Source organism: Procambarus clarkii, chromosome 32 (genome assembly GCF_040958095.1).
Source record: "Procambarus clarkii isolate CNS0578487 chromosome 32, FALCON_Pclarkii_2.0, whole genome shotgun sequence".
NCBI classification, from domain to species: Eukaryota; Metazoa; Arthropoda; class Malacostraca; order Decapoda; family Cambaridae; genus Procambarus; species Procambarus clarkii.
Genome location: NC_091181.1, coordinates 15,501,103 through 15,522,627, shown reverse-complemented (window position 1 = coordinate 15,522,627; position 21,525 = coordinate 15,501,103).

Sequence of the window (21,525 nt, the reverse complement as noted above, 5' to 3'; positions counted from 1 at the left end):
GGAAGAAGTTGCAACATCTGAAAGGGAAGCAGAGGGCCGAATTGATGACCATTTTCAGGAAGAATGAGTCTCTTTTTCACGGACGTGCCCCGACGCCACAAGAGTGTAATGCACGAAATGGAAGTGAGAGGTGAAAGGCCGATTAAGCAGAGTGCTTATCGAGTCAGCCCAGAGAAGAGGGTGTTAATGAGGAAAGAAGTGGAATATCTTCTGGTGAATGACCTAGCAGAGCCCAGTAACAGTGAGCGGAGTTCACCTTGTTTGTTGGTAAGGAAGAGCGATGGGACGTACCGTTTTTGTACGGATTATCGGAAGGTAAATGCCATCACTGTGTCAGATTCCCATCCTATGCCCCACGTAAATTATTGTATCGAGCAGGTAGGAAACGCAGGGTACGTGTCGAAGGTCGATCTCCTGAAGGGATATTACCAGATATGATTGACTCCGCAGGCGAGGAAGATTTCTGCTTTCATCACGCTGGATGGGCTATACCAGTACAAAGTGCTGCCGTTCGGATTGAAGAACAGCGGCAGTTGTTTCCAGAGAATGATGAACGAGGTGCTTCAGGGGGCCGAAGGATGCAGGGTGTACATAGATGACATCGTGGTGTACGCCAACAGTTGGGAAACACATTTGGTCCGACTTAAGGAATTATTCAGGAGACTTGAGGAAGCGAACTTGATAGTGAATCTAGCGAAAAGCGAGTTTGGAAAGGCTTGTTTGAAGCACTTGGGGTTCATTATAGGACAAGGAGAAGTGACCCCGGTCGATCAGAAGGTGACGGAAAACAAGGAGTACCCAATGCCCAGAACAAGGAAAGAATTACTTCGGTATCTGGGAGTAATAGGCTACTAAAGGGGGTTCTGTAAGAATTTCTACACCACAGCTCACCCTCTGACGGAGTTGTTATCCAAGAGTAAGAGATGGAAGTGGGGAGAGACCTGCCAGGAATCTTTTGAAAAGACAAAGAGCCTGTTAACATAGCCCCCTGTTCTGATATCCCCAGACTTCTCAGCGAGACTCATACTGTATGTCGACGCCAGTGACGTGGGAATAGGAGCAATGTTGGCCCTAGAAAGAAACGAGGTACACAGACCAGTTGCCTTTTATTCAAAGAAATTTGTAAAGTACCAGCGCGCCTACAGTACCGTCGAGAAAGAGGCCCTAGCTTTGGTAATGTCTTTAAGGCATTTCAATGTGTATGTGGGTGGAGGTGCACGACCTGTACTAGTATTCACTGACCATAACCCATTGACCTTCCTGTACAAGATGAAGAACTCAAACCAGAGGTTAACAAGATGGGCGTTACTTCTGCAAGAGTATTGGTTAGAGATAAGGCACATTAAGGGAAAAGAGAATGTAGTGGCAGATGCCCTTTCCCATGTGGACTGAGCAGATACGACTCTTATTTTAAGGGGAGGGGTATGTGACGGTGTCCCACCCCTATATTTCTCCTAACCCTGCTCAAAGAGTCATATCTCCATAACCAGAGCGTTCCCTGATATTCAGGGAACATTTTCGTATTTGTGGAGCGTTATCAGGTTGGCTGTAAAATTGTCATTTAAGTTTGATTATGCAAGGGGGGCTTACGCCCTTTTGAGTCACAAAATGGCGCCGGGCCACTTTGTTTCCTGTCAAAGCATTACGGCACCTGCCGGCACCTGATTGGGCCAGGTAGGGTCACGTGCCGGAAGTGACCAATGACGAGAGCCCTCGGACGGTGTGACGTCACGAGGCAGAGGGCTCCCGGGGTGGCTGGCGCCCGGGTGGGCAGAATACATCATGGACCATCATAGAGCGTGGACGTGCTCTAGTGAGCTCCAGATATAGAAGCTAGAGAGCCCCTTTCAGTGGATTTAAGCATCGCTTTGATACGGCAGACATATCCCAGTCCCAGATTGACTGGGAGGTCAATCCGACTCCCGTGGAGTGCCAAGAAGCAAGGATTGGCCGGTCTAAAGAGTCGAGAGCTCTATTATCAAGAGTCTGCAGCAGGGACGAACGTTGGGCTGGGGACGTCTTGGGTCGCCCAGCAGACCACGTTCTTCATATCAAACAAATAGCGACGGCCGGGCCAAATATACTGGAAGTGAGGAGAGTGGAAGCTGTACTGGACTGCAAGTTGTGTCTACAGGTCCAGTAAGTGGAGGAAGAGGACGACGGCGCTGATACCTCACTCCAGTACCTCAAATAAGAGGAGGAGGAGGACCGTGCCTGCTGGGAGTGAGGACGGTGAAGAAACGCTACTACAAGGACGACTGAGGAACTTGTGTGTGTGGGAAATGGATCAATGGAAGATCAGATGCCAGGAACCTCAACATCCCTCGCCAGAGGAAGGATCAACTTCGTAATGGAATAAAGGAAGGTAGATAATTATCCCTCCCTTTACCCCTTAGATCTAGGTGAACTAGGATATTCTATATATTGTGAACATTTCTTGTTACCATTTATTGTCAATGTGACAGTGTTAGGCTAGGAGCCAAGGAGCTCTTGTAGGCATAAGTTGGTGTGTGTGAACATAAATATGTAGATACGGTGACGTTAGTGCATCTGGAGGTAGTGGCTGGTTTTCAAGAGGCCAGAAACGAACTCTGAATTGTCCAGCTGATCGAGTTGCCAGAGGCGCGAGGTGTGTGCCTGCCGTCTGACAGTTGGACCCAGTCAGCTGACCGTGTTGCCATAGGCGCGACGAGAGGAGTGTTGCCACCATCGGACAATTCCATCTGTATTATTTCTTTATGCAAGTTAATATATTTTCTTCAGTAAACTTTTAATCTTATCAATGTGTTTGAGTGAGCCTCCATTCTCTAGGGTTATTTTGAGTGAAACCATTTATATCACCTTACACTGCACATGAGATTGCATCCTTGATATAAGATAACTAATAAGACAACTGACGTGTTGCTGGGACACGAGTATAAACACCCAGCTGGCGACCATGAACAGGCTAGACAGGGATAGAGAGAATATCCCAGTGTCAAGACGGGTAGGTTCAGCTGTGAGACAGAAGGGCGTGAACCTCTCCACTCAGTAGGGGCGTATAAGGCCAGCCCGTGGTAGACTGGGGAGCCCCGGGGCGAACAGTGGTGCCAGGTACGGAAGGGCAAAGACCCGTGGGAGCGGCCCCAACCATATAAGGTAGGAAGGGGTGATAACCTTGACAATATATATAAAATTACAGCCCAAAAAAACACCCAAAATATATATATAAAATTTCAGCCCAAAAATGACACCCACCACATATCAATAAATTCACTAACAATATTGCACAACAGTAATATCTAGACAGGCTAATCACACCCCTTACCTAGCCAGGGATTCTGTATTCACCTGTAATGAGAACAATGCATACAAGGTAATAATCGATTCAGAGCACAGTACAATGGATCACACAAATTACCACAATAGTCCTACCAACTCTCTGTTGTGTTCCCAGGTGTAATTCATACACACTTCTTAACGACTTCACTGAGAGCCTTTCCCCCCAGATTGTAGTCATCCTTATAGGAGTATCTCATGCAACTGCATTCCGGTCACCTAAACATGTGTTTAGGTGACAGGAAGTCACCCTTGACTGAGAGTCAGTTTCTGAGATATTTGCACCAATTCATCAATAAAGTACTGACTTTTTAAGACTGATCTCCTCATTTACACACCCTACTGAAGCTGCAGTAGACTGACGAGCTGAATATCACCCAAACTGCCTCCACGTGGCTAATGGAGACCACAAAGGATGACCCGATGATGAACACGGGGTGCTGGAAGATGATAACAGCGTCGTTATCTTCTTCCAGCATTAACGTTAGATAACGTTATCACGTTATAACGCATTCCCAAATGATCTGATGATCCCATCAGAAAATTTGGAACATCAAATGATCTAATGTCCCCATCATTGAAATATAAGAAAACTGTAAAAAAAAATGAAATAATGAAAAATTAAATAAATAATCTATACTCACAAAATGAACAGTATGGTAAACAACACAGCTCAATTCCAACACAATGTTGCACAAAATAATTAAATCAAAATGAAAATAAATTGAAATCTATGAAAACTCAATTTATCAACAAAATCAGAAACATTGAAATAGAATCAATACATATTTAGTATAGCGTGTGTTGCATTTATATGCAACAGATGGCGCTGTTTAAAAAAACAATGTTTTTACCTATCATAGGTGTGGCATCAATAATTATAATCTCGAAATTAATTGTATGGTAAACAACTCAGCTCAATTCGAACGCAATGTCACACAAAATAATTAAATCAAAATGGATTTAATGCCAAGATCTATGAAAATTGAATTTGTGAATGCAGCTGGAAACATTGAAATAGAATTGTAACATATTTAGTATAGCGTGAGATAGTATTGAGTATATAGAGATTCTTGACTCTGTTTTTAAAACAAAAGCATGTTTTTACCTGTCACAGGTGTGGCATCTATATAGTAGGTATATAAAAACATGCGTGTATTCGAATGGAATGTTTTGTCAAAATTTTAAAGCAATAGGTGAAGAACTTTTGGAGATCACAGCATGTGTTGCTCTTAAGTCCAACAGATGGCGCTGTTTTTCAAACAAAGCATGTTTTTTCCTGTCACAGGTGAGGCATTTATATAGAAGGTATATACACACACGTGTGTATTCGAATGCAACGTTGTGTCAAAATTTCAAAACAATCAGTAAAGAGGTTTCAAAGATTTCCCACACATGAAAAACACAACTTTTCAAAAAAGCATGTTTTTTTCCCATCACAGACGTGACATCTATATAGTATGTATATAAAAACCTGCTCAGATGTGAATGGAAAGTTGTGTAAAAAAATTCAAAGCAATCAGTGAAGAACTTTCGGAGATTAGCGATTTTGAACAAACGAACATTTCAATTTTTATTTATATAGATGATTCCACCATTAACATTTTATTTTAATTAATGACAAAGGTATATGTTTTGCTTTAGGCCAATGATTGATATTATTATTGTTGCTTGAATGAACAAACACTAACCGTGATTCAAACTCTTGCGTAACAAAGTATTTAACAGCAATATGATTTGTCAGATTGTCCAATGTATACATAGCACACATTTTTTTTTTACCGTGGGCACAATGTATAAAACATTTTTTTTCTTGACCAGGGCTATTACTTATCAATCAATCATTGAAGTAGATTCATACCTGAATGTGGTATTTGAACTGTACATATATATTAAACATACTACAGACTGAGGTTTATTATAATTACGTAGAATTAGTTAGTTTTCTTATGATGGAATGTATTTCAGTTGTGTTGTAACAGGTTCGTTGGGTTTGTTTATATATTTGTACATGATGCTTGATGGTGATGGGTGCCATCCATTTAGTGTCTATTCTCTTTATCATCTAAAATTTTTCTTTGATGTATTATATGTCTCATATTCTAAGAGCATTATGATATGCGCTAGAAAATAAGGAAATTTATTATTAACTAGCTGTACCCGGACATGCGTTGCTCAGCATGGCTGGGTACAGCTGATGGGAACTTGGCCGTTGCTGAGCCACAGCTACCTTTCCCTGTCCCTTTGTCCTCCCCTCCATTCTCCCCTCCCCCGTCCCCTCATCCTCCCAGCCATTCCCCACTCCCTCGTCCCTTTGTGCTCCCCCCATTCCCCCCTCCCCAGTCCACTCGTCCTCCCAATCATCCCCACTCCGCCGTCCCCTCGTCCTCCCCACCATTTCCCCCTCCCCCGTCCCTCTCGTCCTCCCAACCATTCCCAATTCCTCCATCCCCTAGTCCTCCACACCATTCCCTCCTCCCTCGTCCTCTTGTCCTCCCCACCATCCCCCACTCCACCATCTCCTCGCCCTCCCCACCATTTCCCACTCCACCATCCCTCGCCTTCCCCACCATTCCCCACTCCACCATCCCCCCTCGCCCTCCCTCTATTTCCCCCCTCCCCTGTCCCCTCTTCCTCCTCACCGTCCCCCACTCCCCTGTCCCCTTGTCCTCCCAACCATTCTCCATACCACCATCCCCTTGTCCCCACCATCCCCAACTCCCCCGTCCCCTCTTCCTCCCCACTATTCCCCACTCCCTCATCCGATGATTTTCCAAATGATCTGATATTCCCGTCAGAAAATTGGGAACATCAAATAAGCTGATGTTCCAATCACTGAAAAATAAGATCAGTTAAAAAACGAAATGAAAAACAATGAAAAAATAAATAAAAATTGAATATACTCACGAAATGAACTGTATGGTAAACAACACAGCTCAATTCCAATGCAATGTCACACAAAATAATTAGGTCAAAATGAAAACAAATCGACATCTATGAAAATTCAATTTATCAATGCAATCAGAAACATTGAAATGGAATCGTAACATATTTAGTATAGCGTTTGTTGCTCTTATGTGCAATAAGTGGCTCTGTTTTTCAAAAAAGCATGTTTTAACCTGTCACAGGTGTGGCATTTATATAGTAGGTATATAAAAACATGCACGTATTCGAAAGCAAAGTTGTGTCAAAATTTCAAAGCAATCGGTGAAGAACTTTCAGAGATTATAGTGTGCGTTTCTCCTGCGTCCAACAGATTGCGCGGTTTTTCAAAAAACCATTTCATTATGTTTTTTCCCTGTCACAGACGCGACATCTATATAGTATGTATATAAATCCCACTCGGATGCGAATGGAACGTTGTGTGAAATTTCAAAGCAATCAGTGAAGAACTTTCGCAGACTAGCAATTTTGAACAAACGAACATTTCCATTTTTATTTATGTAGATATGACGGTATGAAAGTAAATATATGTCATCTCACCAATGTGTCTGCTTATATGATAGGCTTTGTATGTATACTGTAGGAAAGGGCAGTCATCAAGCAAATCAATATATATAATATATTTATTTTTTTATTTTCTTCCAGAAAATGAAAGTAAATGCAGTTGCATTGTTACTTGCTGTTGGTGTGTCTCTGGGAACAAGGAATGTCCTTCTATCTACTAGTAAGAATAAATAAATGTTATATGTTTCATATAATTATTTGCAAATTCATAAACTCCTACAATAAGGGAAGACCAACCAATTGTGTTCGTCCTTCCTGCTATCTACCTAGATAAATATCCACCGATTCATCCAGGCATTCATCTGTTTACTGTCTGTCACTGTTTCTGTACTTCTGTCTGTATCTAAATGTCTCTTTCTCTCTATCTGTCTTTTTTGTCTGTCTCTAGTCCGTCCTGTCTCTCTTTCTCTAAGTGCGTCTTGTCTGTGCCTCTATCTATCAGTCTCCTTCATATAAAAAATATATTTTGTGTGAAAACCTGAGAGAAGAATAGTTACCCCTTACTCTGGTTAAAAGCCGTTACGTGAGAAACCTTTGACGCTGTGGAAGAATCCTCAGGTTTGTGCAAGTACAAGAGCTTCGTGATACCCGGTAATTTTATGTTAATTTTCCCTCGTCCTCCCCCCTTCCCCCTTTTCTCCCTCCCACCACTCTCTTATTTTCCAACCCTTCCTTTCCTGGCCCCAAGCCCCATCCTTTCTCACTATGCTCCTTACCCCCTGCTTAGCCCCTCTTACCCCCTCTGACGTAAGAGTGAAGCAGTGAAGCACTCGAGCCTACAGTAATAGGCCTATTACTGTAGGCCCGAGTGTGGTCAGGTTGGCTGTAAAAACCTGTTTGGGCCCCATTTTGGAGCCTCCAGAACTTCCTAGAGAACTCAGTAGGGTTCTGGGTTGATCAACGTGTGTACCACCGTGGCCGAGAAGTTAAGACAGACGTCTGGGAATCACCAGGCTGCGAGTTGAAGTCACTCAATTGCCTCAATAAGATTTTCATTGATATATCTTTATATATATATATATATATATATATATATATATATATATATATATATATATATATATATATATATATATATATATATGTTTCATTGAATATGACCGCATATTCTGTATTTATTATTTTTTGGTTTAGGGCTTCTATCCCTCTAACTATTTTCTTAGCATCAGGGCTTAATTGGAATAGGAGTTCTCCAAAACTCATTTTCGTACTTTTAAGGTGAAGAAAAGAAGTGATTTACTATAGAGTGTATTACACTTATTTGTATAATTTGCACGACGTTTCGAACCTCCATGGTTCATTCTCAAGTGAACAGATCTTACAATACTAGTTGATTTTATACCCGCATTAGGTCAGGTGATAATACAATGAAGTTGAAAAACATGGGGGGATACATAAGGGATAAACATAGTGGCTGCAGAAGGCGTATTGGCCCATACGAGGCATCTCCTATCTAAACACAAAGATTAATCCAGTGTAATTGGCCTGTTATGTTGGCCATTGTCTTCTGTGTTGGCATCGATATGTTCTTGTCTTGTTCTTACTCTCATGGTGGGTAGAGTAAATAGTTCCGTGATTTGGGTGTTCATGGTAGGTCGCTCTATTCTTATGTGAATTGCCTCAAGAATTTGTAATCTTCTTGAATCTTGGGTTTTTGTCTATTATGCAAGTATTCTTGTTCAACATTTCTCTTGTTAGAGTAATGTCATGGGCTTGTCTCATGTGATTCCTAGGGGCACCAGATTAAAGATGGCATGTCAAACGCCTCGTCAGCTTGGTCGACGTCATACCTATGTACTTACATTGAAGGTTACATCCTTCGTGGGGGCAAGTGTACATGTATACAACGCTTGACTGCTGTAGAGGGTTCTCCGTCGGCTTCGGGCTGTTTTTGATAAGGAGTTCGGAAGTCTTCTTGGTTTTGTAGAATTTTATTCCTCTGTCTTAAGTTCCTCTGTCTAGGACAGAGGAATTTTATTCCTCTGTCCTAGACACAGTGTCTCTGCCTTAAGCAGAGACACTGTGTCTTCCCATATTAACAGGGACTTGATGAAATTAACGTCTAAATGACCCCTCACTTGCTCTGGTGCTCTTGGGAGGTGTTGATCTTTGGGGTATTTAAATACTCCGAAATTACCATCTCTTTTAAGGGTCTGAGCGGGTAGTGGAGAGGGTTAAGGCGTACCTGTTATGCCAGTTGCTGGAAGGCTTCTGTGCTGGCTAGGGTTCGAGTCTCCTGGTGGGAAAGTGTTCTAAAGTTATATATATATATATATATATATATATATATATATATATATATATATATATATATATATATATATATATATATATATATATATATATATATATATATATATTGGTAGCAGTCTTTCCTGTAGACATATATTATTAAATATGACCGAAAAAGTAAGATAAATAATTCTAACACGAATTTTCTCTATCTTTCTTACGTTTCTTTTCACTGTTGATAGTAATTCAAAGATCATTTCTCCAAAATTCATTTTTATTTCTAGTCTGACGCGACACTTGAGCGCGTTTCGTAAAACTTATTACATTTTCAAAGACTTTAGTTTACAAACACACAACTGAAACTGAATAGGGCTTACACATCTTCGAGGTTTATATCTACATTTGGGTGAGGTGGATGAGGTGAAAAACGAACTTTCAACAATGGGTATTCAATGGGTATTAAATTGAAACACAAGATAGAACACGAAACAATGGGTATTGAATGGGTATTAAATTCAAACACAAGACAGAGCACGAAACAATGGGTATTGAATGGAAGTAATTGTAGAAAGCCTATTGGTCCATATTTCTTGATGCTTCTATATTGGAGCGGAGTCTTGGAGTGGGTAGAATATAGTTGTGCACTAATTGGCTGTTGATTGCTGGTGTTGACTTCTTGATGTGTAGTGCCTCGCAGACGTCAAGCCGCCTGCTATCGCTGTATCTATCGATGATTTCTGTGTTGTTTTTTAAGATTTCTCTGGTGATGGTTTGTTTGTGGGAAGAGATTATATGTTCCTTAATGGAGCCCTGTTGCTTATGCATCGTTAAACGCCTGGAAAGAGATGTTGTTGTCATGCCTATATACTGTTTTTTTTTAGGTTTACAGTCCCCAAGAGGGCATTTGAAGGCATATACGACGTTGGTCTCTTTTAAAGCGTTCTGCTTTGTGTCTGGAGAGTTTCTCATGAGTAGGCTGGCCGTTTTTCTGGTTTTATAGTAAATCGTCAGTTGTATCTTCTGATTTTTGTCTGTAGGGATAACGTTTCTACTGACAATATCTTTCAGGACCCTTTCCTCCGTTTTATGGGCTGTGGAAAAGAAGTTCATGTAAAATAGTCTAATAGGGGGTATAGGTGTTGTGCTAGTTGTCTCTTCAGAGGTTGCATGGCATTTCACTTTTCTTCTTATGATGTCTTCCACGAAACCATTGGAGAAGCCGTTGTTGACTAGGACCTGCCTTACCCTGCAGAGTTCTTCGTCGATTTGCTTCCATTCTGAGCTGTGGCTGAGGGCACGGTCGACATAAGCGTTAACAACAGTCCTCTTGTACCTGTCCGGGCAGTCACTGTTGGCATTCAGGCACATTCCTATGTTTGTTTCCTTAGTGTAGACTGCAGTGTGGAAAACTCCGCTCCTTTCCATGACTGTTACATCTAGAAAGGGCAGCTTCCCATCCTTCTCCATCTCGTAAGTGAAACGCAACACAGAATTCTGCTCAAATGCCTCCTTCAGCTCCTGCAGATGTCTGACATCAGGTACTTGTGTAAAAATGTCGTCAACATACCTGCAGTATATGGCCGGTTTCAAGTTCATGTCGACTAAGACATTTTGCTCGATGGTACCCATGTAGAAGTTTGCAAACAGGACACCTAGGGGAGAACCCATGGCGACCTCATCTACTTGCTTATACATGTGTCCATCCGTGCTCAAGAAGGGTGCCTCTTTAGTACAAGCTTGGAGTAGTTTCCTTAGACTGTTTTCTGGTATGTCAAGAGGAGTACAGGCCGGATCACGGTACACTCTGTCGGCTATCATCCCGATTGTTTCATCCACAGGTACGTTGGTAAACAGAGATTCTACGTCCAACGAGGCTCTTATCCCTGTGGCCCGTGTTCCCCACAGCAAGTCAACAAATTCCTTTGGAGATTCAGGCTGAAGGCGCAAGGGACATAAGGAGTTAGCAAGCCGTTGAGTCGTTTCGCCAGTCTGTACGTGGGTGTGGGTATCTGGCTGATGATTGGCTGAAGTGGGTTTCCAGGCTTGTGTGTCTTGACATTTCCATATGCATATCCAGGTTTATATTCCCCAATAATCTTTGGCAGGTGGAGTCCAGATTTCTTGGCGTTCACAGTTTCGATCAATTTGTTGACCTTTGCTGTCAGTTCGGCTGTAGTGTCCTTCGTTACCCTTTGGAATTTAGTTTGGTCAGAGAGTATGAGGTTCATTTTCGCCAGATATTCGTCTTTTTTAAGAATGACGTATATTGGCGACTTGTCACCTCTCCTGACAACTATCTCCTTGTTCTCACGAAGGCTCTTAGCTGCCGCTTTGAGCTCGGGGGACAGTATGGTGCTTCTGTAGTTGCCTCGATTCTTTCCTCCTACCGCAATAAGTTCTGCTTGTAAGGTATCTTTGGTGGTGAGCTTCTTTTGTGCTTCGAGGTCGAATATGTCGTCCAACAGAATATCCAACTCCACTTTCCGGGCCATCTCACTCGGTCTGGACATAACGTGACAGTTTATACCGAGATTTAGGAGAGTGACTTGGTCCTCAGTGAGGTTGATTCCTGCAAGGTTCAGGAAGCCATCTCCTGGTCGTGGAATTGCCATAGGTCCTCCATATAACGTTGTTAGTTTCTTAATTATCCTTGTTTCAGTGCTGAGGTGATGCCGGTCTGTGAGGATGTCGAGGTGTAATATAATCTCTTCCCACAAACAAACCATCACCAGAGAAATCTTAGCAAACAACACAGAAATCATCGATAGATACAGCGATAGCAGGCGGCTTGACGTCTGCGAGGCACTACACATCAAGAAGTCAACACCAGCAATCAACAGCCAATTAGTGCACAACTATATTCTACCCACTTCATGACTCCGCTCCAATATAGAAGCATCAAGAAATATGGACCAATAGGCTTTCTACAATTACTTCCATTCAATACACATTGTTTCGTGCTCTGTCTTGTGTTTGAATTTAATACCCATTCAACACCCATTGTTTCGTGTTCTGTCTTGTGTTGGAATTTAATACTCATTGTTGAAAGTTCGTTTTTCACCTCATCCACCTCACCCAAATATAGATATAAACCTCGAAGATGTGTAAGCTCTATTCAGTTCCAGTTGTGTGTTTGTAAACTAATGTCTTTGAAAATGTAATAAGTTTTACGAAAAGCGCTCAAGTGTCGCGTCAGACTAGAAATAAAAATGAATTTTGGAGAATTGATCTTTGAATTACTATCAACAGTGAAAAGAAACGTAAGAAAGATAGAGAAAATTCGTGTTAGAATTATTAATCTTACTTTTTCGGTCATATTTAATAATATATGTCTACAGGAAAAACTGCTACCAAGATATACTAATATTAAAACGCACGACCCAGCAGCAAGGAATCAAGGCTTCACGATAAAATATCGCCAAGATCTGATTCGTGATCAGATATACAAGGCAGAAAATGAAATCAAAGACAACAAAGCGCAACTACTTCAGGCCACAAACGAATGGAGAAACAGCAACATTGACGAAAGTCTCCGTACTCGCATTGAACAACACCTCGACATCCTCACAGACCGGCATCACCGCAGCACTGAAACAAGGATAATTAAGAAACTAACAACGTTATATGGAGGACCTATGGCAATTCCACGACCAAGAGATGGCTTCCTGAACCTTGCAGGAATCAACCTCACTGAGGACCAAGTCACTCCTAAATCTGGGTATAAACTGTCACGTTATGTCCAGACCGAGTGAGATGGCCCAGAAAGTGGAGTTGGAGATTCTGTTGGACGACATATTCGACCTCGAACCACAAAAGAAGGTCACCACCAAAGATACCTTACAAGCAGAACTTATTGCGGAAGGAGGAAAGAATCGAGGCAACTACAGAAGCACCATACTGTCCCCCGAGCTCAAAGCGGCAGCTAAAAGCCTTCGTGAGAACAAGGAGATAGTTGTCAGGAGAGGCGACAAGTCGCCAATATACGTCATTCTTAAAAAAGACGAATATCTGGCGAAAATGAACCTCATACTCTCTGACCAAACTAAATTCCAAAGGGTAACGAAGGACACTACAGCCGAACTGAAAGCAAAGGTCAACAAATTGATCGAAACTGTGAACGCCAAGAAATCTGGACTCCACCTGCCAAAGATTATTGGGGAATATAAACCTGGATATGCGTATGGAAATGTCAAGACACACAAGCCTGGAAACCCAGTTCAGCAAACCATCAGCCAGATACCCACACCCACGTACAGACTGGCGAAACGACTCAACGGCTTGCTGACTCCTTATGTCCCTTGCGCCTTCAGCGTGAAGTCTCCAAAGGAATTTGTTGACTTGCTGCGGGGAACACGGGCCACAGGGATAAGAGCCTCGTTGGACGTAGAATCTCTGTTTACCAACGTACCTGTGGATGAAACAATCGGGATGATAGCCGACAGAGTGTACCGTGATCCGGCCTGTACTCCTCTTGACATACCAGAAAACAGCCTAAGGAAACTACTCCAAGCTTGTAGTAAAGAGGCACCCTTCTTGAGCCCGGATGGACACATGTACAAGCAAGTAGATGGGGTCGCCATGGGTTCTCCCCTAGGTGTCCTGTTTGCAAACTTCTACATGGGTACCATTGAGCAAAAAGTCTTAGTCGACATGAACTTGAAACCGGCCATATACTGCAGGTATGTTGACGACATTTTTACACAGGTACCTGATGTCAGACATCTGCAGGAGCTGAAGGAGGCATTTGAGCAGAATTCTGTGTTGCGTTTCACTTACGAGATGGAGAAGGATGGGAAGCTGCCCTTTCTAGATGTAACAGTCATGGAAAGGAGCGGAGTTTTCCACACTGCAGTCTACACTAAGGAAACAAACATAGGAATGTGCCTGAATGCCAACAGTGACTGCCCGGACAGGTACAAGAGGAGTGTTGTTAACGCTTATGTCGACCGTGCCCTCAGCCACAGCTCAGAATGGAAGCAAGTCGACGAAGAACTCTGTAGGGTAAGGCAAGTCCTAGTCAACAACGGCTTCTCCAATGGTTTCGTGGAAGACATCATAAGAAGGAAAGTGAAACGCCATGCAACCTCTGAAGAGACAACTAACACAACACCTGTACCCCCTATTAGACTATTTTACAGGAAGTTTTTTCCACAGCCCATAAAACGAAGGAAAGGGTCCTGAAAGATATTGTCAGTAGAAACGTTATCTCTACAGACAAAAATCAGAAGATACAACTGACGATTTACTATAAAACCAGAAAAACGGCCAGCCTACTCATGAGAAACTCTCCAGACACAAAGCAGACCGCTTTAAAAGAGACCAACGTTGTCTATGCATTCAAATACCCTCTTGGGGACTGTAAGCCTAAAAAAAAAAGTATATAGGCAAGACAACAACATCTCTTTCCAGGCGTTTAACGATGCATCAGCAACAAGGCTCCATTAAGGAACATATAATCTCTTCCCACAAACAAACCATCACCAGAGAAATCTTAGAAAACAACACAGAAATCATCGATGGATACAGCGATAGCCGGCGGCTTGACGTCTGCGAGGCACTACACATCAAGAAGTCAACACCAGCAATCAACAGCCAATTAGTGCACAACTATATTCTACCCACTTCAAGACTCCGCTCTAATATAGAAGCATCAAGAAATATGGACCAATAGACTTTCTACAATTACTTCCATTCAATACCCATTGTTTCGTGTTCTGTCTTGTGTTTGAATTTAATACCCATTCAATACCCATTGTTTCGTGTTCTGTCTTGTGTAGGAATTTAATACCCATTGAATACCCATTGTTGAAAGTTCGTTTTTCACCTCATCCACCTCACCCAAATGTAGATATAAACCTCGAAGATGTGTAAGCTCTATTCAGTTTCAGTTGTGTGTTTGTAAACTAAAGTCTTTGAAAATGTAATAAGTATTACGAAAGAATTGATCTTTGAATTACCATCAACAGTGAAAAGAAACGTAAGAAAGATAGAGAAAATTCGTGTTAGAATTAGTAATCTTTCTTTTTCGGTCATATTTAATAATATATATATATATATATATATATATATATATATATATATATATATATATATATATATATATATATATATATATATATATATATATATATATATATATATATATATATATATATATATATAAATATATATATATATATATATATGTCGTACCTAGTAGCCAGAACGCACTTCTATGCCTACTATTCAAGGCCCGATTTGCCTAATAAGCCAAGTTTTCATGAATTAATATATTTTCTCTAATTTTTTTCTTATGAAATTATAAAGCTACCCATTTCATTACGTATGAGGTCAATTTTTTTTTTTTGGAGTTAAAATTAATGTAGATATATGACCGAACCTAACCAACCCTACCTAACCTAACCTAACCTATCTTTATAGGTTAGGTTAGGTTAGGTAGCCGAAAACGTTAGGTTAGGATAGGTTAGGTAGGTTAGGTAGTCGAAAAACAATTAATTCATGAAAACTTGGCTTATTAGGCAAATCGGGCCTTGAATAGTAGGCATAGAAGTGCGTTCTGGCTACTAGGTACGACATATATATATATATATATATATATATATATATATATATATTATATATATATATATATATATATATATATATATATATATATATATATATATATATATATATATATATATAACTGAAAACTCACACCCCAGAAGTGACTCGAACCCATACTCCCACAACTGGTATGTACAGGGACGCCTTAATCCGCTTGACCATCACGACCGGACATAAGGAAGTGATAGCCGAGGCTATATGAACCACTTCCCCGCCGGCACTCGGATGGTAATCTTGGGCATAGCATTTTATCAAATCACCTCATTCTTTGGGGCACACGTGAGGAACACAAATGCAAACAAGCCTGAATGGTCCCCAGGACTATATACAACTGAAAACTCACACCCCAGAAGTGACTCGAACCCATACTCCCACAACTGGTATGTACAGGGACGCCTTAATCCGCTTGACCATCACGACCGGACATAAGGAAGTGATAGCCGAGGCTATATGAACCACTTCCCCGCCGGCACTCGGATGGTAATCTTGGGCATAGCATTTTATCAAATCACCTCATTCTTTGGGGCACACGTGAGGAACACAAATGCAAACAAGCCTGAATGGTCCCCAGGACTATATACAACTGAAAACTCACACCCCAGAAGTGACTCTGGGCGGGCGGGGAAGTGGTTCATATAGCCTCGGCTATCACTTCCTTATGTCCGGTCGTGATGGTCAAGCGGATTAAGGCGTCCCTGTACATACCAGTTGTGGGAGTATGGGTTCGAGTCACTTCTGGGGTGTGAGTTTTCAGTTGTATATAGTCCTGGGGACCATTCAGGCTTGTTTGCATTTGTGTTCCTCACGTGTGCCCCAAAGAATGAGGTGATTTGATAAAATGCTATGCCCAAGATTACCATCCGAGTGCCGGCGGGGAAGTGGTTCATATAGCCTCGGCTATCACTTCCTTATGTCCGGTCGTGATGGTCAAGCGGATTAAGGCGTCCCTGTACATACCAGTTGTGGGAGTATGGGTTCGAGTCACTTCTGGGGTGTGAGTTTTCAGTTGTATATAGTCCTGGGGACCATTCAGGCTTGTTTGCATTTGTGTTCCTCACGTGTGCCCCAAAGAATGAGGTGATTTGATAAAATGCTATGCCCAAGATTACCATCCGAGTGCCGGCGGGGAAGTGGTTCATATAGCCTCGGCTATCACTTCCTTATGTCCGGTCGTGATGGTCAAGCGGATTAAGGCGTCCCTGTACATACCAGTTGTGGGAGTATGGGTTCGAGTCACTTCTGGGGTGTGAGTTTTCAGTTGTATATAGTCCTGGGGACCATTCAGGCTTGTTTGCATATATATATATATATATATATATATATATATATATATATATATATATATATAATAGCTCTATCGTCCGAGCTATTGAGTAGTAGGAATAATGAATGGAAATACGTAAGAAATAATAAATAAGGAAATCATTTAATAAGAAAAGTTTCTAGAATCCAGAAGACTATCAAGACTGCAGAATAGCTCGATCGATAGTGCTTCGGCCTCACACGCCTGGGGTCTACGGTTCGAGTCTCCTGAAACCCAAGTACATGGAATTTTTATTCCCAGGAAGTGTGGATGACAGTTTATACCCACGTAGATCAGCAGTAACTGTGATATGATTTACTTAGCTTAAGTGGATATTTTCCACACAATGTATAGTTTGTTCACTTAAGTGATTGTAATCATTCAATAAGACTAGACTAATTCATGCAAAATTGTGGAGCATAAATCAGTTACTAAAAGAAATATTACTTAATGATCATTTTTATAAAGCAATGAATTATATAATATTAATGTAAGTCCAGGATTATATAAATTTGATAAATTTTTAATTGTTAAGATTTGTGATAGATAGTAAATTATGTGTATGTATGGATACACATACACATATAATTAAAATAAGTGTATGTGTGGATATACCCTCACTCTAAGAATGAGGTGATATCCAGATAATTATCCAGATATTCATGTCACTTCCTTTAATCGATATTTTGGTTATGGATTTACTCAGGTGTAATGGGGGGGGGGGGAGGTACATAATCCCACATTCTTGACTTTTCTGTCTATATTCCCTTTATAATATTGTGAAACATGAAAACGTTCGGAAATTTTGTTTCATTTTCCTATTAAAGGAAAATGAATCAGTGCTTTTTTGTGTTTATTCTTGTATATATTGTTGATTTTTTTACCTGACTTGATGCAGCTAGTGTAATTGTGTATTGCGTGAAGTTCCATGAAAATCAGATTAAAACTGACGGAGATGTGTAAGTAAAGTTAGATGCTGGATTAACGGATGTAAATTTTCCAACTATATATGTAGTGTCATAAATCTTGAACAATATTCCTTTTAATTCTATAACTTACTTCGTATGCACTTTAAAACTACTTTTACTTATTAAATCTGATTAAGTTGTATGTTGTAATTGCAAAATATAACATAAAAGTTAATCATTAGTTGTCAATTCTTCAAGAATTGCTGCAATTGTTTGCTCTGTCGTCAACAGCTAAAATCTTAAAATAAAATATTTAGAACTGTCCGGTTTCATCAAATAAAGCTCAATGTATAGCCTATGAAATATGATGGTAATAATAACAAAGTTAATAATAACTAAATAAAAAAGCAGAACACTACCGACGTAACATGAACCAGCAGACCTGCTGTGACGCATGTTTTGTCTGTTCTCATGCCAGCATCGTCAGCAGTGCTGGGGAGGGCACAGGCAGTCTTACCAGTGACGTCAGCTGTGCCGTTGAGGTCAGAGGCAGTGTTATCAGTGACGTCAGCTGTGCTGGGGAGGTTGGAAACATTGTTGTCAGGTGCATCAACAGTGGCAGGGGTGGTAGAGGCTGTTTTGTCAGCAGCATCACAGCCCACCAACTCTGTGTTCTTCATTACTGATGGTTCCACCTCCACCTCAACTGTCTTTACCGTAAGAGCTTTAGTAGTTGGCAGCCTGTATTAACTGATGTTAAAACCATTTTCTAAGTTAGGATAGTTTAAGTAAATAAACAAATTTCGCTATAGAAAAGTATGATAGTCATCTGTTTTTAAATACCTATGATTATCAAGATTGCTAGCCTTGCTAGCCCATTTATCACTTTTTTTCTAATAAAGAGATGAACCTTTTCACTAATTAAAAGTAATTAACTGGAAGAATTTTAGATCATTTGGCAAGATAGCATAGCATGACATTAAATAAATATGTTAGAAAGCATTTATGATTCCATTTAGTGCACAATCGAATATTTTTATTTTGAATCCTAAGTAAGAAACATTGAGATATGGAAAGTTCTTCTATCCAAGTTTTATGATTCGATATGACAAAATAACAATTTAATTAACGTGATATTACGTGTATCCAAGGAAATATAAAAAATTATTTTCACAATATTCCACAATTATATTTTTTTAAATTAAGAAAACAATGAAACAGAGTTGTAATAACTTGCTAGCCAATGATGAGGTTTATGCCTACGTTGGCGGGTTGTTTTTCTCGCTCCTGTGATGCAACTCTATCTCTGATGGTCATTGGATATGCCAGATCTGTCGATAAGTTCTGATTACAACTGACCAAATAATATTGGCATCCACTGCGAGGAATCCATTATGGTAATTCCCCGTTTTCGGTTCTAACATATCGGAGCCTTCATGATCTAGCAGGTTGCCGCATCAAGGCAACTCTGTATTTTTTAACTGGATAACTGTTTTCGTTACTCAGGACTCCAAGAGACGGGGTGGGGAAAAGGGGTTAACCCCCATGTAGGTATGGTGGGTCCATGGTCCAGAGAAATCTAGCTCGCCTTCTGCCTCCCACGAAATGGGGAAAAGTGAAGGGCAAACCACCCCGACCTCCCTTTAAACCCATTGACACTCGATTCGCGACGTTTGTTTCCCCTCAAAGTGACTGGTTCCATGGCTCTAACTACCCTTAATCCCTTGTTGATTACAAAAGTTATTGAAGGATATTGTGGTCCTTTTGACGTTAGGAATATGTCTAAGGGCACTCTTTTTATTAAGGTTAGTGTCTCTACTTAAGCCCAGCAATTGTTGAAACTGTGCAAGTTCCGTTGTTATAATGTTGATGCCTCTATCCCAGTGATAATGAATACTGTGGAGGACTTGTCTACTGAATTTATGACTAATAATGAATGGAGGACGATCTCTCTGGTTAAACTGACTTACACATCAAAACTCTCTGAACATTTGATTGTCGGATATGATTGCCACGATACTTAACCTTTTGTATCTCATCCTCTCAGATGTCTCATATGTCTAAGTGTGGTCATGAGTCAATTGTTTGTAATATCTCAAACTTACATTGTGGGAAGGAGAGAGGATAGGTGCATACCTCACCAATTACTCAGTTTACAGCCTTTGCTCTGAGGCATTTGATGATGGACATAGTTTGCTTCTTGCTGTATTGCCCTCATGTAGAGTAATTACGAGTAATTTTGATGTCCATCATCTACAGTGAGGAACCATCCAGACTGGTAGGCGAGGCCTCCCAATGGTGAATTTAATTCTCAACACGATTCACTTTCTTCTGAGCGACGGTAGGGGTATTTGTGAAGATAATCAGTCTGGCAGTGTTTCAGCTAAAGATATGCCATCGAACGTGATTCGACGCACGGCTGCCAGATAAAACGGATGTGCCTGCATTTTGCTACTGTGTTGACGTCCACGGATTGGAGTTGGTGGTTTTGTGTTATGTACTCTGTGTACTCTGCTTTTGCAGGGTACAGTTGCTTCAGGGTGGGGTCGCCAATGCCTCCCCTTAAGAGATCTTCGTCGGCAGGCCTGGAGTTCTCTATACAGGCAGATCACATGATGGTTAGTGTAGCGCTGACAGAGGTGCTTCAGGTCAAGATTGAGGATTTAGTGAGCATCTAGCTCATCAGTGAATGGCGTGTGGTGGTCAAGTTCCAACAACAAAGAGTGTTTCTAGGGTTCGTCGATCGTTGTGAAGGTCACACCTACCCCTTGCCTGGTAGAGTGGGCACTGTCAAGGTTACCAACATGATACCTGGTTGATACCTGGTTGATGGGGTTCTGGGAGTTCTTCTACTCCCCAAGCCCGGCCCGAGGCCAGGCTTGACTTGTGAGAGTTTGGTCCACTAGGCTGTTGCTTGGAGCGGCCCGCAGGCCCACATACCCACCACAGCCCGGCTGGTCCGGCACTCCTTGGAGGAATAAATCTAGTTTCCTCTTGAAGATGTCCACGGTTGTTCCGGCAATATTTCTTATGCTTGCTGGGAGGACGTTGAACAACCGCGGACCTCTGATGTTTATACAGTGTTCTCTGATTGTGCCTATGGCACCTCTGCTCTTCACTGGTTCTATTCTGTATTTTCTTCCATATCGTTCACTCCAGTACGTTGTTATTTTACTGTGTAGATTTGGTACTTGGCCCTCCAGTATCTTCCAGGTGTATATTATTTGATATCTCTCTCGTCTTCTTTCTAGTGAGTACATTTGGAGGGCTTTCAGACGATCCCAATAATTTAGGTGCTTTATTGCGTCTATGCGTGCCGTGTATATTCTCTGTATTCCCTCTATTTCAGCAATCTCTCCTGCTCTGAAGGGGGAAGTGAGTACTGAGCAGTACTCAAGACGGGACAACACAAGTGACTTGAAGAGTACAACCATTGTGATGGGATCCCTGGATTTGAAAGTTCTCGTAATCCATCCTATCATTTTTCTGGCTGTCGCAATATTTGCATGGTTATGCTCCTTAAACGTTAGGTCGTCAGACATTATTATTCCCAAATCCTTTACATGCTGTTTTCCTACTACGGATACATTTGATTGTGTTTTATACTCTGAATTATGTTTAAGGTCCTCATTTTTACCGTACCTGAGTACC